Source organism: Delphinus delphis, chromosome 7 (genome assembly GCF_949987515.2).
Source record: "Delphinus delphis chromosome 7, mDelDel1.2, whole genome shotgun sequence".
NCBI lineage: Eukaryota > Metazoa > Chordata > Mammalia > Artiodactyla > Delphinidae > Delphinus > Delphinus delphis.
This window is the reverse complement of record NC_082689.1, coordinates 45,780,760-45,805,775: the sequence shown is the minus strand read 5'-3', so window position 1 is coordinate 45,805,775 and position 25,016 is coordinate 45,780,760. Positions and strand designations below refer to the sequence as shown.

The 25,016-nt window shown below is 36.0% G+C and overlaps 1 protein-coding gene across 1 annotated transcript in view; it reads left to right on the top strand.

The window, feature by feature from the left end:
• GULP1 (GULP PTB domain containing engulfment adaptor 1) overlaps window positions 1-25,016 on the top strand; it is a 268,406-nt gene that overhangs the window by 81,929 nt on the left and 161,461 nt on the right. The window contains exon 2 of the mRNA XM_060015615.1: window positions 11,445-11,571. The gene's annotated coding sequence lies outside the window, so the exon portion shown is untranslated. The remainder of the gene's footprint in view (window positions 1-11,444; window positions 11,572-25,016) is intronic.

Here is a 25,016-nt window from a genome sequence, read left to right as displayed (position 1 = left end):
GGTGTCTTGGTTCTGATGCTTGTAATTCATCTCTCAATATTGACTGTATTGATTTTCTGTTTGGAAAAATAAGGAAACACAGCCCTACATATGGGCAGGGTTATTTTGAAAATAAAATGTTGTTATACCAGTGAAAACATTTCGAAAAGTTAGAAGAACCTAAAAGATTAATCATCATCAGTGGCTCACCTAGTTTAAATAGATTACTATTTAGAAATTAAGAATTAGGTTAGATGCAAGCTCCTAATAAGATGACATCTATTTTTGCTTTTATAATAACAAGTTATAATATGCTTACATGTCTGATTCCTCTACTACATTCAAAGCTCCACTTCTTCATCTGTATCCCGAGTGCAGAGCACTGAGCAGGTATTTAATAAATGTTCATTGGATGAATAAAACTGGGGAGGACATGAGGAAAGAACATCTTTATAACATCATAGTCTGATTATTATAAATTAGAGAACTAGCTTTCAGTCATATTTTGGAGACAGGTAAATCTTTTAAACAGGTACCTCGCTCATTGTTTCCTCTTTGCCTCAATCTATGAAATAGGAAGTTTTTTGTTTCTGTAATTTCACCTCTTTTGCTGTTGAGTCATTACAGTAAAACATTAAGAGGATGTGCTCTTGGTAATATCTTTGTCGATATTAAATGAAGTCTTCATTGCCTAAAAGAATGACTGTACTGATTTGATTTTAAATGCTTTCATGCATAGCAAAGAGATGAAGACTGGTTTGCCCAGTTTTATCTAGTCATGAGTGCTCCAGAGGAGTGACCTGCCATGGCTAATACTATTACTTTCCTCATAATAATAGATTCAGAACATTCAAAGACTGCTCTTTAATCATTTACTTTTTAAAAATAAAGTGGGTTGTTTTATTAAAATTAATTAATTAATTTTGGCTGCGTTGGGTCTTTGTTGCTGCGTGCGGGCTTTTCCCTGTTTGCTGTGAGTGGGGGCTACTCTCCTTTGTGGGGTGTGAGCTTCTCATTGCGGTGGCTTCCCTTGTTGCGGAGCACGGGCTCTAGGCACATGGGCTTCAGTAGCTGTGGCACGTGGACTCAGTAGTTGTGGCTCATGGGCTCTAGAGCGCAGGCTCAGTAGTTGTGGCACACGGGCTTAGTTGCTCCACAGCATGTGGGATCTTCCTGGACCAGGGCTCGAACCCATGTCTCCCGCATTGGCAGGCAGATTCTTAACCACTGCACCACCAGGGAAGCCCTACTTCTTTTAACTACTCACAGTTTGGAAATTAAGCATAGTTGGTATTACATGTTTTTCTATTTTCTGTGGCTCAGTGTTGAATTCTAATGACATGTCTTTGCAAAAGTTTACATGCATGTGTGGACTCTGATATCACTTGTTAGAAAAGGGAAATTTGACTGTAAATTTTACCTTTTCAGCACAAGTCATACATGTTCCTGGAATACATCTTTTTTTTTTAACATCTTTATTGGAGTATAATTGCTTTACAATGGTGTGTTAGTTTCTGCTGTATAACAAAGTGAATCAGCTATACGTATACATATATCCCATATCCCCTCCCTCTTGCGTCTCCTTCCCACCCTCTCTATCCCACCCCTCTAGGTGGACACAAAGCACCGAGCTGATCTCCCTGTGCTATGCGGCTGCTTCCCACTAGCTATCGGTTTTACATTTGGTAGTGTATATATATCCATGTCACTCTCTCACTTTGTCCCAGCTTACCCTTCCCCCTCCCTGTTTCCTCAAATACATCCTCTACATCTGCGTCTTTATTCCTGTCCTGCCCCTAGGTTCTTCAGAACTGTTTTTTTTTTTCTTTTAAGATTCCATGTATATGTGTTAGCATACAGTATTTGTTTTCCTCTTTCTGACTTCACTCTGTATGACAGACTCTAGGTCCATCCACCTCACTACAAATAACTCAATTTCATTTCTTTTTATGGCTGAGTAATATTCCATTGTATATACGTGCCACATCTTCTTTACCCATTCATCTGTCTATGGACACTTAGGTTTGGAATGCATCTTTTTTGGCTTAGTAATATGATCTGCTCTTTGTATAGTCCTTTACAGTTTTGAAAGTGCTTTCATACATAACTCCTTTGCAAATACCCCAGGAGAGAGGGAGGATAAGTGTTATAGGCATCTTGTTACAACTGCTCTGTAGGTTACTTTGACCTAACTTACCTATAAAATATTTAATTGTCAAATAAAATTAGACTTGACCTAATTATGTTGACGTTTCCACACCTCTTACTATTCCCATAAATCTGTGAACCAAGAAAACGCTTGCTGTATCTATGCTAAATTATATCATTGGGTTTTGAGACCTTGTGCCTCAGGAGATTAGGCTCAGATGAGATGATTGCAATCTTCTTTGCTCACAGATAGGAAGCTATCTTCATTTATCACAGAGTAATTGAAGAATAACTGAAAGAGTTTGAGATATTTTTTGGTTTTTGTCAAGTCAAAATAGAAATGTCTCTCTTCTGGTGAGGAAAATGTGTAACAGAGAAGGCTGAAGAGAAAGATGTTTATAGCTTGGGTAAATATAATACTTGTTTACTGTAAGTGTTTTATATATTTATTTTATAGCACAGTCTCTATCCTGAGAGGTCAGGGGAAAGAATGATTCAAATATATATTTGTAATCTATGACCTCTTTCTTTGGTGATTATAGTTTGTTGAATTCTGTTTGAGATGGGGCTTAGGTCTAAAAAGGGGGGGTAAAATGGAAAGAAGATTCTAGAAAAGAATCAGGTGCCTTTGGGTAGCAATGCATATTTAGATAGTATATTTAAACCTATTTAAGAAAAAAGGAAAATGGCCATAATTTTTATTTTCTTAACAAAGGAACAATGAAGAAAAATGAACTTCAGTAAGCAAAACTTTTATTTCTTTATAGCTAATATTTGGGGAGAACTTTTTGGTGCTTTATGATATCTTGTACACCCAGTCTTAAAAATGAAACTGTGAAATTGTAGACCCAGGTATCTTATATATCCTTAGGTCTTTTATAAAATAAAGTTTATTTTTCCAGTTCTATAAACACTGATAGTTTAAGTTTTTTTTTTTTATATAGGTCATTCAGATACCACACAGTTGATATCAAATCCTTATCAGACAGTGAAAGTCTATAAAAGGTATAGGTGTCAAAGCAGATAGTTGCTTAAGGAACTTCTAGACCAGTTAGTAAGGCACAAAAGATTTACTTAGCTAGTGTCTTTCTGAAAAGCTTCAAAGAAATAAGAAAGTACCTTATTAGAGTATAGTCAGGTTGGAATAATTCTCTTCAGTTGCCAATCAGTTTTTTATTTTCTTTCACGTAAACCATAATATTAATTCTGCAGGAAGGAAGAGATATTATTCATCTTGTGTAATTTTTTAATTAGTAAAGCTCCACATTTCTTATTGCATATCAGATTTATTAAGTTGTTCACATCTATCCCGAATCTGTTTATTTATAATTGCTTAAACCAATCACATTTATACTGTCTTCAACAGAAGTGAAGATGTGATTAATGTCGTACTCCAACCTAAATTTAATGAAAGGCTATATTGTATGATTTCCTAAGAAAACACAAACTTTTTTTTTTTTTTTTTTTTTTTTTGCAGTACGCGAGCCTCTCACTGCTGCAGCCTTTCCCGTTGCGGAGCATAGGCTCCGGACGCGCAGGCCCAGCGGCCACGGCTCATGGGCCCAGCCACTCCGCGGCATGTGGGATCCCCCCGGACCGGGGCACGAACCCGTGTCCCCCGCATCGGCAGGCGGACTCTCAACCACTGTGCCACCAGGGAAGCCCACAAACATTTTAAAGTATATGTTTTGCCCTCCTAATCCTGAAAAATCTACTGCAGGCACATCATGTCCCTTTTCAGCTTCCAACAACAACAGATACCTTCAAAACACCAAAAGAGTTGCTGAATAACAATTTTGTAGAAAATTTTTATTGTTTTTAATATATCAATCATTCTGGCCCATTATTATTTTAAACTGTGAGCTCAATTTAGCAAAAGTCACATACAAATTCAACAAAGTGTATATTACACATTAGTAAATAACATATTTGAGAGTGATTATTTGGTTGTACTTGACGGAAAACCAATTAAAACTGTTAAGCAAAACAAAATATGTATTGGTTATCGTAATTGAAAGTTCTGTAGTGATGCTTCAGACATGGCTGAATCCAGGCACTCACTCTCATAGCTTTGTTTTCCACTGAGTTGGATTCATTTTAGGGCAGGAATCCTGAAGACAAAATAGCCACTAGACTTTCAATCCCCCAGTCAGTCAACTCAAGTGAATAGGGATTGTTTCTTTCTAAATAGTTTTCAAAAAAGGGTTGATTTGATTTTCTTTGTTTTAACTTAGTCCAACTTTCCATTCCTGAAATGAATAATTATGACTAGGGTTATGGTGCGTTTATTGGCCAGTCCTGGACCTAGAATCACCCTCAGGCAAACATAGCTACCAGGACGGAGAAAAGAAGTACAGGTCTGCAAGGGAAACCCAGGGTGCTATCATGAGAATGTATTTTGTTTTGTCGTTGTTTTTGTTTTGGTGAGAGGTGGTGGTGACAGCAAAGCACAGTGTATGTATATATTAAATTAAATTAAGAGTGAAATGTGCACCATAATATATAAGTCCCATTGAGCAAAAGAGCAGCAGTTTAAATTGGTATACTAATATTTTGTGATAGAGCAACATAAAGAATAACTGCAAAACCGCGATACTGAAAATGTTTGATTGCTGAAGAAAGGCCTTGGAACATAACAAATCATACAGAAAACCTGTGATCATAGCATTTCTGAGACTTTCTCATCTGTAAAATAATAATTATTTGGTTAACAGTAGATACTTTTATACACTTTTTTTGTGCTGAATTATATTGCTATAGGAGGTATTATAGATTTTATCAAATAATGTTTGTATAATTTAATTATATCCAATTATGGATGATATTGCACTCAATTTAGAATAGAGACAAGGATTAGTAAAACTCTTCTCCCCACCTTTCCTTAACTGTGGGAAATTGGAACACTATTACAGCTCATTGAAATTTGCCTTTAAATACATTACTCATTTCATGGATATTAACATGAATAAAATTAAACTCCACAGGACTGGAAAAATTAAACTAATGACTTTTTATGTAGTCCATGTTAATGAGTGCTTTCTGGTCTAATTTTTCATTGAGGAATCAACCACAGTTTCTTGATTCCCTGCATTTGAATAGCCTCTATTATGGGGCTATTTACAAAAATGCTTAATAAGAGCCTGTAGTGAATAGGTGCTCTATTTCCATACACACTGAAATATAGTTACACATTTTTACAGTTTTTGGTAGCAATATAAGGACTTTTAAAAATTAAGTGTGGCTTTTAGTGTAGGTGTTTTATAAATTTTTCTTTAATTACCTGAATATGGTTTTTTTTTCAAATTTATTTAATTGATTTATTTTTGGCTGCCTTGGGTCTTCGTTTCTGCGCATGGGCTTTGTCTAGTTGCAGCGAGCAGGGGCTTCTCTTCGTTGCGGTGCGAGGGCTTTTCACTGCGGTGGCTTCTCTTGTTGCGGAGCACAGGCTCTAGGCGCACGGGCTCAGTAGCTGTGGCTCGTGGGCTCTAGCGCGCAGACTCGGTAGTTGTGGCGCACAGGCTTAGTTGCTCCGTGGCATGTGGGATCTTCCCGGACCAGGGATCGAGCCCATGTCCCCTGCATTGGCAGGCAGATTCTCAACCACTGCGCCACCAGGGAAGCCCCCTGAATATGTTTTTAATGTATTAAAATACTATACTAGGGCTTCCCTGGTGGCGCAGTGGTTGAGAGTCCACCTGCCGACGCAGGGGACACGGGTTCGTGCCCCGGTCCGGGAAGATCCCACATGCCGCGGAGCGGCTGGGCCCGTGAGCAATGGCCGCTGAGCCTGCGCGTCTGGAGCCTGTGCTCCGCAATGGGAGAGGCCACAGCAGTGAGAAGGCCCGCGTACCCACCCCCCCCAAAAATAAAATAAAATACTATAATAAAGAATAGTGATTCATAATTTTCATCTTCTGAGATGAAGGAAGGAAGGAAAGAAGAGTGGAAAGAAAGAAGGCAGGAAGGAGTGGAGACGTAATGAAAGAAGGAGAGAAGGTACCTAAAAAATGGGGAATACTTGGGAAAAATTCTGTTCCTAAATAACTTGGTGCTGAAATTTGTACTTTCAGGGTTTCAGAAGTAGTCTTAGTGGTAGGAGATAAACAAAATATGATGACTAATTCAAAAAATTAAACCTAATTAAATCTAAAATATATTAGACAAATAAAATGTTAACAATTAACTAAATAAAATTTTTGACACTTTTGATAATGACTTAGTTGCTTTAAAACCTGTGTCAATTCATAGCTAAGGTCTTAATTTAAGGATTAGAAACTTACATGATTTTGTGTTTAAAATATGTAACTGACATTAAGGGAAACTCTAAAATAAAAACCAGTCTTTCCTAATTCAGTGGAGGAGTTGAGGAAATGAATATAGTTATCTGAGAGAAGAGCAATGAAGGCAGACAGAAGGAATAAAATGTTCAAAGGTCCTGAGACTTAATATTTGAATCAAAGTCTCAAAAAACCTCATTAAAACATAAAAATAAAAAGCACACCAAAAGGAAAATAAAAATTATAAATTAATTATTTGATAAATTAAACACATAAAAGTTATACTTCACTTGCAGTTAAAGAAGTACACATTTCAGAAAAAGAGACAATTTTTTGACAATCAAATTGTCAAAATATGAGAAAAAAGATCATTGCTGGAAAGGGTGATTTGAAATTAACATTATCATCTGCCATTGGTGGGAAGTCTATTTTGGTATATCTTTCTAGAAAGCGTCTTGGTGGTATGTAAGAAAATACTTCAAAGATCAAGTACTGGGCTTCCCTGGTGGCGCAGTGGTTGAGGGTCCGCCTGCCGATGCAGCGGACACGGGTTCGTGCCCCGGTCCGGGAAGATCCCACATGCCGCGGAGCAGCTGGGCCCGTGAGCCATGGTCGCTAAGCCTGCGCGTCTGGAGCCTGTGCTCCGCAACGGGAGAGGCCACAACACTGAGAGGCCTGCGTACCGCAAAAAAAAAAGATCAAGTACTTTTTCACCTAGTAATTTAACTTCTAGGAAGCCATAATAAAGGAATAACTTGAGATGAGCACAGATATTTATGTATGAAGATATGTATTGCAGTTCTATTTATAGTATGAAAGTGTGGAACTTTTGAACAATTTATCGTAAGTAAAAATAATTGTCTTGAATTACTAGGTCCTTTTTTTTAATGTGCTGGGCACTGTCTGTGGATTATCTCATTTATTTCTTTCTACATTTATGTAATGTATAGTTAGTGTTTATTTGTTAATTTCCCTACCACTGTGTTTATAATAGACCAGCTTTTCCTTGGTGGAACTCATCTTTCATCATGTGTAGTAGCCATATGGCTAAGGAGAACTGACCTTATTGGTATCTCGAATGGCCTAAGCCCATCAGTGATTCTATACCCCCAGTGATTGATTAGGGATGTGTGTGTGTGTGTGTGTGTGTGTGTGTGTGTGTGTGTGTGTGTGTGACCTTATTGACTCAATAAGAGTAAATCCCAGAACTTTTGATTACTGATTGAAGGAGAAATGCTCTTTCTCCTTTAGCTCTCGCTCTTGTTTTTGCTCTGGCTTTCTTGCTCTTTCTTTTCCTTTCCCCCCCCCCTCTTTCCTCCAAACATTGCTGAGATTTCCATTCTTTTCCCTAGTCAGATTTATTTTCCTCCTCAAATTCCCATTGCATTAAAAAGTTACTATACTCTGGTATGAATTTCACTCTGCCATACATCATTCATTAACTCAAGTAAATTTTTAGTCTGGGGCCAGTTGTCACTACTTCGAATCCATCTTAGTGCCTATGCTGTGTTTTACATAAAAGGCTCTAAATATTTGAGAGGTCAGAGTTTGTGAAGAGTTAATGTTAAAAAGAACAAAGACTTCACCTTAACCTATTTATACTGAAAAATATAATAACCAAAAGTTTCACAGAAAGTTGCTTGGGTTTTCCACTGATTGCAGCAGAAAGAGTGAATGACTTGATAATTGTTCTCCTGCTTCTTCTAATTAGGAAAATTTCCTGCTGGTGACAGCTTCAAAGCACTGCTAAAAGTTTCATGTCAAATGTAGAGGAATGAACTAGATTTAATTTGTTTTCAAATTGGTGAATTTAAAATTGATATTAATTCTGAAATAGTTTGTCATGTCTCATCCTCTATCACTTTTCTCTTCACCATTCTGAGAGTGGAGAACTTAAAATGCACATGGAACAAAAAAGGAATGATGTCAATTCTTGGTTCAGACTGACATCTCTGAGAATAGGAAAGGCCTGGATCAGGGTTGTCTTGTCTTGCTCTCTTCTTACCTAAATTAAATCCCAAGCACCATTCCCCCTTTACATCTTACAAATATGAATGCCTTGAGTCTATTTCTATTTTGCATTGCCGTTTAACAAATATATACAAATTTCTAAGAAACATTTACTTGTCTTACCTTCTCCCTTTCATGGTCTCTTCAGAGCCACATTTACCACATGGTCGACCTAAAATACATTTTCTTGCACCACTTCCCTGTTTTATCATACTCATGTCATCTTTAGGATAAAATCCGAATTTTAGCATGGCATTCAGGAGGCTTCTTGATATGGTCTTACCTTACTGCAAAAATTTCTTATAAAATAGTTTCATAAGCATTCTATTTTCAAATCATATATACCTGACCACTTGCCTGTCCTTAAAGGTGGCATGTTCTTTCTTATTACTATACCTTTGCTTATGATGTTCCCTCTGCTAACCAATTTCTTCATTGGACAACTTCTAAACTGATGGTTCACAGGTTCCATCTTCTTAAGGAAGAAGACAAGTAAAAATACCTTTAAACCTGGCTTGTTGGTTTAGGTCGGTTTTGTTGTGTGTGGAATATTTAAAGATACAAGTGTTGCATTAACAAATAGAGGTGTCTAGTCATATTGCAATGTTCATAATGGTTTTCTTAAACTAATACTGTTGGAAAAAATGAAGGTTTTGGTAAAGAAATGGTTGGCTTCATTTAATTTCATGTACCTCTTCAAATTTCATAATATGTAATAAATGGTGGCAAAACAGTATAAAATTGAGTGTGTTATGTTCATACTAAAATTTTAAGAATCATTCACATTGGAAATCAAGATTTTATATTTTAAAATAAAAATATGTTCAAAAGAGCAGCTCATAAGCTTATCTAACTTTTTGCAGGAATATTTAAAGTGCTCTTTAAATGACCAAGTCTAATCATATCAGACGGTGGAATAATACATCCACTTCAGAGTATATGTCAATTTCCTGCAAGAAGAAAGATAGAAGTAGGCACAAGTTCATTCTTGTTTTTTGATGTGGGTATTTTTGTGCTCTTCTTTATGCTGTCACATTGCATAAAATATTCTAGGTTGAAAAGTGTTTTCCACAGTAAGAATGGATTTCAGTCAATCTGAGATAGAAATAAATGCTGTGGGCATAAGTTGAGTCAACCATTTTAAGGAAAATATTTACTTTGCTATACTGTTTGGAATGGGATTTTTTTTAAACAGTTTTTTTTTTAAACAAAGTTACTTATGTTATCTTGGGTGATTTCTTTCTTATTTCATTCCATTAGACCAACATTTGCACAAAATAAATAAGGAAATAACCATTACACTAAAAAACTAATTTTGTCTCCTTTTTCTCCCCCTTCCCCAAGCAGACAAAAGAGAAAAAATGATCTGGTTTATCACTTTGGAAATCATGGCACAGTTTCATGGCTACCTTTTAGCTGTGCCGTGTTTGAAATTTCCTGTCCAGGATGAGCAGATCTATTTCTAAAGCTGGAAGTAGGTGATAATGCAGCCTTTACATTTTGAGGAAAGATAAGATGAGTTGTATCATTTATATATACCCTAGGAGTCAATGCTAAGAGAATACCATGCCTATGATTTAATAAATAACAGCATCATTGGGTAGATAAATATTTTTCTCACTAACATTATAAAATATCTATAAATGGCCTTAAAATATACCCTGCTCATATTTTAATTCAGATTTTACAATCGTTGCTTTCTCTGCTAGATGCTGTTGATGATCTGTCTATAATCCCACTCCCTTAGCATCTCCCAAATAAGCTTTTTTTACTTGAATTATGTGCCTCTGGGGCCTCCTAAACTAAGATTCCTTCTTTCTTTATCTCTAAAGTTATGATAAAAAATGAAAAAGAATATGGTGAACAAATAGATAAACAGGCTTCTAAAGAAAATTGTAGCTAAGTTAGAAAAAGATAATTTCAGAGTATTCAGATGGGTCAGATACAAAGAGTCAGAAATAAAGATCTGTCTTTAGTCTATAATTTGAAAAAGTCAAGAATACAGGTCTGGGGCTTCCCTGGTGGCACAGTTGGTGAGAGTCCACCTGCTGATGCAGGGGACATGGGTTCATGCCCCGGTCCGGGAGGATCCCACATGCCGCGGAGCGGCTGGGCCCTTGAGCCATGGCCGCTGAGCCTGCGCGTCCGGAGCCTGTGCTCCGGAACGGGAGAGACCACAACAGTGAGAGGCCTGCATAAAAAAAAAAAAGTACAGGTCTGGCTTTACCAATGGTCTGTATCAGAGTTATGGAGGGAGACACAACAAAAGAGTTTGATATGTTTTTGTACTTGTGTTCCTCCTCCCCCTCAAAAAAAAAAAAAGGATATTTTTGCTGTTTTGGCAAGAAGAAATACTATACTATGAATTTTTTTTGCTGCTTTTGAATTTATGTTCAGAGGTCCATTTGAAATGATGGAATTAAGGGAAGGCATAATTTGTGCTGTTGCATCTGGAAGGACTTCTTCCTTTTGTGTGTTGGAATAAAAATGTAAGAATCTTAACTAGCCGTTGTGTCTGTTCTAGTTATAGCATGAGAATAAATAGAAGGATGAGCTACCTAAATGTTTCTCCATAGCAGTTGAAGTGCAATGAGAGTTAAAATAGATCAGTGCTTTCTAAAATTCTGTTTCACCTTCTTAATCCAGGACAGAGTATGCACTTGGTTAGTCTAATTAGCTAATAAGTGAAGGAGACAGCTGGGCCTAGTTGTCATACAGCCTGAGGGAGAAAGGGGGTATATGGTCAACCAACCATCACTGTTCTTTAATAGTAACATATCCATGAGTTAAAACATTTAACTCATTATCTAGCAATCCTACTATTTGCCCTTATCTAACAATCTGTTACTCTACCTTTTCAAAAAAATAACATGCTTTACCATTGTTTTCCTGTTACTGGGTAACTTTCTTGAACTTTCACAAGAAATGTAATTGGAATTTTAGAATATGCACTGTAATAACTAAATTAAAATACACATAAATATAATTATTGATTAATTCTACTGAGTCCAATTTTAATTTTATTTTTAGTTATGTGTAATTTCATCTGATATACACAAGAGAGAAAGTAATTGAAGGCAAATTCAGATGGGAACTGGATGATTGAAAGTCAAGTGTCTGCATATTCCTTCAACTATATTTGAACATACCTACCCAGGTAAGAATAAGTGATTGCTTATTTATACACTTAATAACATTTGGAAAAAAGATTTGAAGCTATAAAAAAGTTTTTACTTTGTACTGATTATTTAAAAAGATAGTTTTATTTTATGAAATGGTAAAATACATAAAAGCAAAATAAAATTGAAATCGTGAATGAGTCTGTTTTCTAAAAACAACTTCTGTTACCTGTTTGTTCTATAGCATTTGATTTTTGTTTTGTTGTTTTTTTCCTTTAAACAGCATTAGGCTAATATACATATTCTTTGTTGAATTTATTATTTTTATAACAAATCTATTTTGTTCTATTTGGGAATATGAATTAATGCTTCATATTTTTCATTGTTATCTGTTAATATAAACATAAATGATTAAAAAAAATTTTAGATTGGGTTTATTACTCAGAATATCCTTATGGATAAATTAATATATATATATTTATATATACATACATATATATATAGTGCTCATTTTGCATGCTAAATGTTACTAAAATTAGCATCACTGGCTCAATGGCTATAATATTTTAAAGGCTTTTTATTCTTATTGCTGAATTTACCTCCAGAAGGTGATAATGAGTTATAGACCCATTGACTTATATTTTTTCATTCAAAAATTTTCCCTAACAAAACCGAGTTTCCCTAACAAACCTAGTCACTTCGGCAGGTGAACATTTAAATGGACAGCCAATTGGAGTAAAGATACAGAGCTGAGAAAGCCAGGGCATATTCGGGAAATTGGAAGCATGTGGTAGATATAGCAGAGTAGTGGCAAGTAGGTTCTTGTGATTTGGATTCCTGTACTATGGCGTTTATATTTCATCATTATATGATGAGGGACAGTTGCAGGGGAATAAGATGATCCATGTTTTATCCTAAGCAGCTTAATCTGGAAGTGATTTGTGTGTTAGACTAATGAAGAGAGAGCAAACCCAAAGGGAGGGAGAATAATTTGTAGGCTTTTCTGTTTTATTTTTATCAATAGCTGTTTAAACACTTGCTATGTGCCAGGCACTATGGTAGGAACTGTAGAAAAAAAGATGAAGAAGACATAATCCTCATTCTTGAGGCTCTTATAGTATAGTGGGTGAGACATGTGTGGCAAACAAAGGAATATAATACACCATGACAGTGTAACAATTTAATCATATTCAAGGTAAGATTAATTGGTAACTAGTTATATTGAGATGCAGGTACTGGGTTATCAACTGAGGTGATTTTCCCAAAGACATCGAGTCTGATCAAGGTTACACTAGAAGCAATGTTTCTAAACTTTGCAAGAATTCAAACAAGAATCAATGAAGCTTTAGGGTGAAAGTAGTGTAAATGAAAAACAAAGCAGTGGTAGAAGTGGTGGGAGGTTAAGGAGAGGGTCTTTTATCTTAGGCAAGAGTGGCATGTTGGTGGCATTATAGATATGGGGGGAAAAAAAGCAAAAGTAGGATTTTTGTCATGGTAAAATAATAGGTTTAGTTTTGCTTTGCTCTCTCACTGCTTTTTGCTCATACCTTTGCTGGAGCCCTCATAGCATTTTAAAATTTCATTGCAATTCCTTATGTAATTGAGAATCCATTTATTTACTATGAAAAGCGGTATGAGTTTCCTTAAAAGTACAAATATGATAAGAGTAAACATAAGTTACATCAAACAAAACATATGAAATGAAGACTTGATTTTATTCATAACCACTGTATATATAATTTAGCTTTAGCCTTTCCAGCAATCACAAAAGTGGATATATGTTCTTGCCCTAAGAGCTTAAATAAATTTATTATAGACGTCTTAGTGTAATGGACAGGAAAATTGTCCTTACCACTTAGAGGTGCCTTAAATTTTGCATTGTTGGAAGGAAAGGGAACTTTGTTAACACATAGTTATAAGTAGGTAAGTTTGTGGAAGTTAAGAATTCAACTTCTCCAGAAAGTCTTTCCTGATTTTTGGAACCGGGACAAGATCTTTCTCCCTTATATTATGTACCTGTATAATACCATTTACATTCCTTGGTCATATCATGCATCGTGGTTTTGCCTATCATTTCCTGAGACTATGATTCTTGAGGATTGGGTTGTCATTTATCATTACAGATACAAATTGAAATCTAAATAAAACTCACCACAATGTTGGTTTCATAGATACTCCACAAATATTTCTTAAATGCAAAATTTAATCCATTTCCATGGCTTGTCTCTTAATCATTGCTGTCCTAGTCTAGACGTTTTTGTGAGCTCCATATTAGTTTTCTATTGCTGTATGATAAATCACTTCAAAACTTAGCCACTTAAAACAGTACTTATATATTATCTCACAGTTTTCTGTGGGCTACAAATCTGGGTGCAGCTTAGCTGATGCCTCTGGCTGTAGGTCCCTTGTGATGTTGCAGTCAAGCTGTCCACTGCAGCTGCAGTCCTTTCAGAGCTCAACTAGGGCTGAAGGGTCCACTTCCAGACTCAGCCATGGAGGGCCTCTCTATATAGGGCTGCCTCACCCATTATGGAAACCACATTCCTTTAAAATCAAATCTAGGAAGTGTCATCCCATTTGTGGTGAGTTGAACGATGGCCTCCAAATAGGTATGTTCAAGTCCTAACCTGTGTTTCTTGTGAACGTGACATTATTTGGAAAAAGAGTAAAGACGGTAGATGTAACTAAATTAAGGCTCTTGAGTGCGAACATCCTGGATTAACTAGAGGAGCCTTAAATCCAGTAACATGTGTCCTTATGAGGCATACACAAAGGAGAAGTTCCTGTGAGGACAGGGGCAAGGACTGGTGTGATGCGACCACAAGTCAAGGATCACCTGGCGCCACCAGGCCCTGAAAAGGCAGGAATAAAATCTCCCTTAGAGCCTTCAGAGGAAGTGTAGTGTTTCTGACACCTTGATTTCAAACTTCCGGCCTCCAAAACTATGAGAGAATAAACTTCTGTTGTTTTAAGTCACCCAGTTTGTGGTAGTTTGTTATGGAAGCCACAGGAAACTAATATACCACCCCTTCTGCAGTCTTCTATATTTTAGAATGAGTCCTAGGTCCAGCCAACATCTAAGAGGAGGGGGTCACAAAAGGGTATGAATATCACGAGGCAGAGATCCTTGGAAGCCATCTGAGAGTCTATCTATTCTATCAGATTTCTGAATGCCTCCATTTGCTTGATCTTTGTTTGACGCATCTGTGTAGATGGACCAAACTCTACAGGCCAGACATTAGACTCATTATCTCACATTCTTAAAAATCATGATCTTTCTCTGTATTTCCCACCTCTCTGATTAGAATTACTGCTCATTTTGGAAAGTCAAATTGGAAAACTTAGAGTTAATTTGAATTTCTACTTTTTTCTTAATATTCATAGCCCTTAATTGATTAACCAGTCTTTTTCACTCTGTTTCTTAAATTTTTATCATCTCTGCCTTTCTTTTCAATCTCTCTCCTACTGTTTGTGGGCTTCTATTATGTCTTTCTAGAATTAGCAGTATAGCCCCTAAATCGTCTATCTGTTTCTGAACTTTTTTTCCTTCAAACCTAACCCTGCAAAGTGGCTTTTGAAAACTCAAATGGAGTTATGTAATTCCCATTATTATTAACATTCTCAAGAAAAAGTTCTAGTTTGTGATCTAGCTCTTGACTTCCTAAAATCCAAAATGTATCTTTAATCATTCCTTAATATAGATCTATAAAATTGTATAAAAATTTCCAGATATATTATGTTCTTTATTTTTGCTTGCCTTTGTCTGGGATTCTCTTTTTCCAGGAGTCAGTTAGGTGTTTGTTTTTATATCCAAAGCACCCTGCAGAATGTCTAATATAATGGCCAACACAGAATAGGTTTTCTTCTGTCGTAAACTAAAGTTAAAGATGAAAGAGATGAAGGATGAAGAGAGGAGAAGAGGCCTGAAACATCAGTATAAGGGCTAAACGTACAGACTCATCTAAGATGGAAACAAATGGAAGAGAAAGGAAAACTATGGGCTAGTGATGGAGAAAGACTAGACAGTTTAAGTGTAGGATAAAGGCAAAGGTATGTTCAGAAATAGAAGAAGTAGAAGCTCAAGAAAGTATGACAAAAAGAGAAAGTTCTAAATAAAGTTTAGATTTGAATGAGGCTATGATGTGTTTGTAAGCTTTTAGGAGTGTTAAAAGGTACATCTCTTCACAGACATTACAATATATTAGGCGGGAAGTGTATGGAATGATGCAGTTAGTTGTTCAAGATAATGAGAAGTAGAATAAATAGATAACAAAAATGTGATGCAGTGTTAATAAAGTAGCAGAAAGGAAATAGAAGTATCATTTCTTTTGCCCCCTTTGGTTGTAATAAGTAAGACTAATGGCACTCTTGTCTGAAGAGAGCCTCTAGGGAAATCCCTCAGTGGAGAGCAAATTCAAATCCTTTTCAGGAAATGTATTCTGCTTGATCAGCATTTAAATACCAAAGGAAATAATCTTTAAGCCATTCGAAGAGATTGAAGAAAGACATTTTGCTTTCCCTGACCTTTGGTTGTACATTAAAAATTTACATTCAGTACATCTGTATATGTAAACCAAGCTTCTAATAAATAATGATATTCAAATTAATCTTTATCTGTATAATGTTAACATTAATTTTCATTTAACGAGGAGATTTAAAGGGAAAAATGTTTTGAATATTTATGCAATATGTAATTGTAATGAATGGTTTATTCATAAATTAATTGCTATTTGAATGAAATAGTGAAAACTGGGAAAGTAGTTTTTTATCAAGTATGTTAGTCTCTATGTTGCAAAGTGGTAATCTATTGACCTTTTAGTGTAAACTAATTATTCATGCTATGAGGGTATTATATATTATATCAAAACTTTCAGTTCTTTAGAGGTAACATTCTGGGGTTTTTTTTGACCTCCGAAGGTTTCCTAAGAGGTAACATTCTTTATAAAATGATTTACTTTGCTTTTAGAGCATGATTTACATTGAGAAAATTTAGTTTAGTGAAAAATAAAAAAATCTTTCAAAAAGATATTTTTTACACATGAAGACAGAAATAAATGAGGGAAAAGAATAGGATTTACATAATTATGTGCACTGAATGAAGAGAGAAGGAAATCGGTAAATCGTGAGTTTTGCATTGCATAGTTCATCAGCTCAGTGGCCTGACAATCTAAACTGGAAACTTTTTGATCAAGTGACTATCTGTGATGGTCAAAACCTGTTTATACAAGCAATCTGTTATGTAGTAATCACATCTACATTTGAAGAGTCTCTATCAATTTCAGTTCTTAGTTTGCAAGTAACAGAAACTAGTTCTGAGTACTTTAAGCAAAAAAAAGCATTTTATTGAAAGGATATGAGGTAGCTCATAGAATCAGAGGGTAATCAGAAAAAAAGTTCTCAGGAAAGACAGCAAGCAGCCAGAGCGTTTCCGGGGATCCGGAAAGCAGCAAGTGGAGAGAGACTGTGAAGATTACCGCCATGGAGCTAAATCTGGACCGATACTGTGGTTTAATGCTGTTTCTCACACATTCACAAAGCCGGTGTGCATGGCTGGGTCTCAATCATTTGCCCTCAGCCAGGAACCATGGCACTTGATTAACAATTCTCCCGAGACTGCCAGCATGTGGAGAAGGTAGGTTCCCCAAAAGAATTTCAACGTTTTGGGACCAGGTTGGGAAGTCTCTGTAGGGTAAGTAAAAACAGTAGATGTTTCTAAAACCTTTCTTCGGAACAGTCATTCGAAAGCCATCAAACTCTAGTGGTAAAAAGCTCAAATAATAAAGATTTTACCAGTAAAATTAACATAGATTAAATAATAATGTTGCTCAGGTTTCAAACATTTATTTGTTCCTTTTTTTATGCATATGTTTATTGTCTGTCATGTGCCAAGTGCTGTCCTAAGCAGTGAAAATAAAACTATAAACAATAGAATTAGTCGTGGCTTTGCACAGAGCTTGTAGTCTAGTGAGAATTGAAGTATGTGCAACACTTAATATATTGCAGGAAGTCTAGAATGGGAGCTGTATTAGTTTCCTAGGGCTACAGTAACAAAGAGCCACAAACTGGGTGGCCTTAAACAACAAAAATTCTAGAGGCTAGAAGTCTGAAACCTAAGTGTCAGCAGGGTCACGTGTCCTCCAAAGACTCTAGGGGAGGATCCTGCTTCGTTTCTTTCAGCTTCTGGTGGCTGATGGTCTTTCTTGGCGGGTGGCAGCCTAACTCCAATCTCTGGCTCCATCTTCACGTGGCCTTCTTCCCTGTGTGTCTCTGGGTGTGTCCTCTCTTCTAAAAATACCAGTCATTGGATTTAGGGCCTATCCTAAATCTGGAATGATTTTACCTCAAGATCCGGAACTAATTACATCTATAAAGACACTATTTCCAAATAAGGTCACACGCTGAGGTTCTGAGGGAACATGAATTTTGGGGAGATGGTGTTTAACCCACTCTAGGGAGGGTACATGATACCGTTGGTATTCCAAGCAGGGTCCCTGGGCCTGTACGTGGGGTATGTTAGAGAAGCTTCCCTGAAGGAAATGTCTAACTGAGGGTGGATGTTCAGCAGAAGGAAAGGGATGTATAATGGACCCTCCCAGCATTTGTGAGGAAGCATAGTTCATTGGAAGAACTGAAAGTGTCAATAGTTCAGTTCAACTGGAGCAAAGAGTAAATGGGGCTGGCAAGAGGTGGAGAGGAGAAAGGATGGTGAAGAGTTTCAATGGGACAGATGATTAAGGGAATGCGTAAGGAGTTTGACATTATCCTGAATGTAGTGGGGTGCCACTGAGGGAATAACCATTATGAAATGCAAAGAGAAAGAAAGTGAAAAGAGTGAAACTGGGACACACAGCTGTATCTACAGTAGATCTCAACACTGTGTATACCTGGCAACCTTTAATATTAAACACTAAAAGTAAATGCATCTAAATGTTAGCAGTGGTTATTCCTCGGTGACTTTAATTTTATTCTTTCTAACATTTTTAAAATATAGTGGGTCCAATGAGCATATACTACTTTTATAACGAGGGGGAAAAAGCATTTTTTGGTAAAATTTAGCACATAAAATATACCTGAAATAAGATTTTTCATAGCACGGTGTTTTTAAAAATAAGTAATTGATTTCAAGGATTGGGTATCTTTTGACTTAGGAGGAAAAAAGACTTGTGAGTGAATAAAGAATTATATCACCTGAGCCAGGTATTTCATAAAATATCTTGAAATATGTATGGGGTTATGGATTGCACATCCTCAGTTAAGTAGCCATTGGATAAATCAGGGGAAAAACTTCCACTTTTGGACATAAAATAGGAAATACATTTGTATTGAAAGCACTTTTCACTTGATTTTGAAAACCATGTCAGTGAATGAGCAATTTAAAAAACATAGAAATTGATCCTTTTATGTAAGTTATCATCAGTAATGCCAGGTTGCCTTATGTAAGGTGATTAGACATAACATTCCTGTGAAGATTTTACTAATTTTGTAAGACTGAAGTGGTATTTAGGTTTCTGGAATGCAAAATTAGAGCTTTACTATTAAATCTACTTTACATATCAAGGGTCACGCTGTGAGAAAAGAACATATTTGCATGTTCTTCTGTTTTTTTCCACCCAGTTTCAGAATATTAAACAACAAGTCCATTAACACTTACTGGATGATGTGACGGAGCAATTAAAACTCTCATGTCATCTTTTAGGCTATTTTCTTTTTTTGTGATTATCAAGAGATAACACAGCTTAATTAAAGTCTCATAATAAAGTTTATAAAAGGCCGAATGCTGGCCAGTACTTGCAATTAGGAAAATCATTTGATACTTCTGTGGGAGTTTTTGTTTTTCTTCAGAATTTTGTTAGTTGCTTAAATAGCATTGTTTACTTTGATTCCTCGATAAAATTATTTGCTAATCCTGACCTGGGATGATGAATAAATACTTTGCTGTTTAAGGATAGTTCAAAGTTCAAACATTTTACTTGCTAATGACTATAAAGTAAGCAGACCTTCTTTCTTTAAAAATAGTTTCAAATAAACTCTAGTAATAGATATACTAGAAATACATTTCTTGGTTAATTATTTTAAAAGAAAATAGATAACAATAATTATAAGAAAAAAGTGCACTTACATTTCAGTGGAGAGTGACTTTTTTAAAGCAAGTTTATATCCCTTATATCATTTAGTTAGCCTATCCCAAAAATATTTTAGGTGACTTGTCCTATGTAAACTTTCACTTAATTAGGACTATGAACCTGAAATTCTACTGGAGAATCTACTTGCTTGGAGTTGATGTGCTTCTCCCCTCCATCTTCCCATTCTTGAGTAGAGTTTTCTAAACTCCTGAGAATTAAGAATCTGCCACGGCAGTCCTAGCAACTTTAATACTATGAATTATTATGGCTAACACTTACATGTTGTTTAATGTCAGGCCCCGTTTTAAGCTGTCCTTACAAATGATCATATCTAATCCTCACAGAGATATTTTGAGATAGGAAACTCAGTTTACAGATGAGAAAGCTTAGGCAGAAAGTAGTAAAGTAAACTTGCCCGAGATCAAATGGTAGAGAGGGGATTAGAACCCAGGAAGAGTCTTTATTTTATCCATTACACTCTAGTACATGAGAGTCTTTATTTTACCCATTACACTCTACTGCATGAAGAAACATAGATGAACATGAGAGAAAGTATTTTAATTCAAAAATATCAAGCACTTCGTCAGTATTCCCTTGTCTTCTTCTAGTGGGAAGATCTGACATACAGCTGTCTGCTATACACGTTACACATTTCATCTTCTCCCACATTTTTGTACCTCTCATTCTCCTCATATTTCATTTATTTCAGATCCCTTAACTCTTCTCTTACTTCATATTCTGTTTATAGTTTTATTTACATGTTTTCTAGTATAAAGAGATTCAAAGATAAATCTCTTATTTTGTTTAACTAGAAAGGATGAAATCATCATTTTGAGAAAGTAAAACATTAGTTCCTTGTTCTAAGATAACACTGATGCAAACAGCAATAGTAAGTTTTCAGGGTAATGAGAATATTAAAAGAGTTTTTGATATTCCCTTTGATAATTTAAGCTTATACTTGATATTAAATTTTATTTTGAGAAGAAAATTACAAATTTTCTATTCTTTATGATAAACCAAGCACACACAGTAATATCCCACTGAATAATATCTATCCCTGGATAGAACAGAAAATAAATATATGTAATTCATTATAGAACTGTGTTAGAAAATAAATCAGAGAACCTTCAATAGACCAGAAAGTATGAGAAATTCAAAAAAGGATGTAGTGTCAGATTTGAGAAGGAAGCCACAACTCAAGATATGCCCTGGGGAGGACCCTTACCAAAGGTTGGTGTGACACTAAGAGTGTGCCATTCTCATAAATGGTAGGTTCCAGATTCCTGGAGAAGCCTTGAGTTCAGGGATGAGTAACTAGTTGCTTAGCTGTGATACCGCAGAGGAGCTTAGTCAGGTATTCAAACCTGCAGAAGCCCCGTTTATCTTTTGTGGTCTGGACATGGAGGATGTAAGTTCGGGTTAGAGCAAAACACTGAAGTGTTCAGATATCAGCAACGATGAGGAGAATCAGGGAACCCTACTACCAAAGTTACCCTTTCTTCCCGCACTCTCTTTTTTTTTTTTTTTCCCCGGTACGAGGGCCTCTCACTGTTGTGGCCTCTCCCGTTGCGGAGCACAGGCTCCGGACGCGCAGGCTCAGTGGCCATGGCCCACGGGCCCAGCCGCTCCGCGGCACGCGGGATCCCCCCGGACCGGGACACGAACCCGCGTCCCCTGCATCGGCAGGCGGACTCTCAACCACTGCGCCACCAGGGAAGCCCTCCCTCACTCTCTTTGAAGACAGATTACAGGACTGAGATAACAAGAGTTAATAAACTAAGCACAGTGCAATTTACATGTAACAGCGAGGGATGGGAGAGATATTCCTTGAATAGAAGAGAGTAAAGCAGAAATCAAGTGAATTAAAAACTTGATCATATTCCTTTAACATTTCAACTAGGCCAAAGCATAGATGAGAAATATTTCAACCTAAAATTCCACTGTATCTTTGAAATGTTAGAAATAGTGTTAAAAATCAGGAATGAAGATGGAGGACAAAGGTCATTATATCGCTCCAAAACAAAAATTATTTTTTGAGAATGCTGCCTTCTTTGGTTTCTTTTTGCATAATTCTTTTCAAAATTACAGTATGATGTATAATTTTTACGTTATAACATTGTCAAATATTTCAACACTAAAACCATAGAAAATATTTCAGTCTCAAATATTATCATAATCAGAGTTTCAGTAAGTTATTTTCTGATAAGTGTAGCTTAACAACAGGGAGAAAATTTTTTTGTCTGTGTAGAGTTTGAGACATTTATTCTCTGTGTAGAGTTTGAGCTGTTTTTCTCACTGTTTATTCTCACTTCTCAGGGACAGTATAAACAATGCTGAAGAAAATAAACTCTGATAAAAAACAAAGTATTGGAATGCAAAAAAGTAAAGAGTGCACCTTTTCTCCATCCCAACCCTCATTTAGGAAATAAATTGAACCCACTTTAAAAAGTAGCAGAGGGCACTCTATTTTGTCAGTCTTTTATAATGACTGGATATTTATTCTAGAAATAGAGAGCATTGTGCATGGGTCTATCTGCGTGGTAGGGCATACAGAATGTTTTTTCTGTCTTCTGAGCTTTGGAAGTTTCCAAATAGTAACAAAAATATTTTCATTGTTTTTATTCCAAGGTTATACTGTAGATTTTTAGCTTTTTAGCACTGGCTTGTTTCTTTCCATTGCCAAACCTAGATATAATGTGGTTTAACTTTATTATTCCCAAGCCTAACAGATTTCCAGTCATATTCTTAATATTTCATTGCAAACAAACCCTTTAAGTTAGTGTTGAAAAGGTGTTGAACACTTTTTTCTTCTACCCCTGATACCCGTAAGTATAATGCTGAGGAAACATGGAATCTTTTGGAATCCTTTGTTTTTTCCAACTTGCAAAATTGCTGGGTCATCAATGTTTTCAGTAGTACAGAATCAAGCTATTTCAGTAACTAGTCAGTATGATTTGGTATGATGCATGAATATAGACAATAGTATGTATTATTTAACATATATTTTTAAAAGTCCACTTCTATATAGGCCTTCCCCTCTTCCCTCTCTCCATTGGTAACCACTAGTTTGTTTTCTATATTTGTGAGTCTGCTTCTTTTTTGTTATATTCACTAGTTTGTTGTATTTTATAGATTCCACATATAAGTGATATCATACAGTATTTGTCTTTCTCTGTCTGACTTAATTTATTTAGCATGATGCCCTCCAGGTCCACCCATGTTGCTGCAAATAGCAAGATTTTGTTCTTTTATGGCTGAGTAGTATTCCAATGTATATCTTCTTTATTCATTTATCTGTTGATGGACACTTAGATTGCTTCCATATCTTGGCAATTGTAAATAATGCTGCTATGAACTTTGGGGTGCATGTATCTTTTCGAATTAGTGCCTTTTTTTCGGATATGTACCCAGGAGTGGAATTGCTGGGTGATATGGTAGTTCTGTTTTTAGTTTTCTAGAAATTTTCATACCGTTTTCTACAGTGGCTGCACCAGTTTACACTCTCACTAACAGTGTACAAGGGTTCCCTTTTTCCCACATCCTTGCCAACATTTGTTATTTGTGTTCTTGTTTGATGATAGCCATTCTGAAAGATGTGAGATGATATCTCATTGTGGTTCTGATTTACATTTCCTTGATGATTAGCGATGTTGAGCATCTCACAGTACTTCTTAATAAGTGTTATTAAAGGTGCATATTGCTGATATTTTCAGAAATAATATCAGATGTGTACGAGTGCAGTGTAAGATCTGGCTACTTCTTGTACTTTGTCTCGCTTCTCCCTGCCTCAAGCCTACAAGGGTGAGAATGTAGATACGGGCATTTGAGGACATTATTCCAGCTTTCCTAGGCAGGTACTTTAAGTTGCTGGAATTGGTGGTCTCAGTGTGTGGACCTGTGCTACTTAGTCATGATCTGAGATTATATTCATTCATTCATTCCCTCTTCCATTCTGCAAATATTTAGGGAACAACCACCAGGTACCTGGCACTGTTCTAGGCACTGTGGCTTCAGTAGGAAACAAAATAGACAAAACCCCTGCCCTTCTGGGCTTACATTCCAGTGCAAGAACATTACTGCAGCCTCTTCCTTCTCAATTTCCATGGCCTTGAATTGAGGAAGTTCTTTAAAAATAGAACCTGCCTTTTCAGTTTTTTGCTTATTTTTTTAAAATAAAATAATAATGGAAAATGTAATGAAATCATTAAATAACTGCAAACTAATGTCTTACAGATAAATCTAACCAATATGTAGAAGTTGTTAGGCTTCAGACAGTGCCAACATTTTGTAGTTTGAAATTCCCATTCAAGTACAAAAGAATATATTCATAGTAAGAAAGACCCCATAGAGGTGTCCATGAACAATATACAGAAGCATGGACTATGTGAAGGTTAAATTCCACTTCTGTATCTGTGGATTTAACTATCCATCCCTCCTCGCTTCCATCGATAGACAAGGACAACCCCATCCCTTACTTCAAATTGTTGGTTATTTTCCTATGCTCCTCAAAATTTCACACATGTCTATTCCTGTTCATTGTGGATTGGTCTGTCTCTTCATGTTGCTGGAACACTTATATTAAGGATACAATTTAGGCTCTCTTTGAGAGGTTACTCATAGATCAGTATCTTAAGCATAATCTTTCTGTATCTATAAGTTTTATTGATTACATATTGAACTGTTTCTGTTATTTTTATAGAATTAGCCAGGTGTATTCACATGTTGGCAACACCCAAGATAGGGCTACGTTACTGCTTATAGTCACTGATAATGTTTTTGGCTAATAAGTCTGCAACTATGTATTAGAGCATTTTCTATGAATTTTCTGTGACAACTCAAGTCAGAAGATTGCTGACTTGAACTTGAATTGCTGCTGGGTTTGAGACAGAACATCAATTTATGTGCAGGATGTTAATTTTCATGATTCAATGATTCTCTTCCAATACTCCAGTACTAAGAAGCATTTTCCTCCTGAGGTATTTTGTTGTTTTTTTGTCTCAGGATAATATGTACTCTCTCCTTAACCACCTAATAGATACAAGCTGTAGTTTAGAGATGCCTGATGCTATGATTTTAAATATTTCATACTTGCAAATTGCTACGACAAAATTTTCAGTCAGCCTTGTAAGCAAATTATGCTCACTTTTTTATCTGCTTTTTTGGTGCTTCTTAGAGTGCACCTTGATTATCATTTATCTTTCCTCTGCAGTAATTCCATGTTTCTGGATCAGGATTTATGTCCCCAATTTTATAAGAAAATGATGGCGATTTTACAAAGCCCAATTAAATATTATGTTGTTCGTTTTCATCTTTAATAAATACTTTATAACAGTTCCTTGTTTTTATTGATGATAAATCCA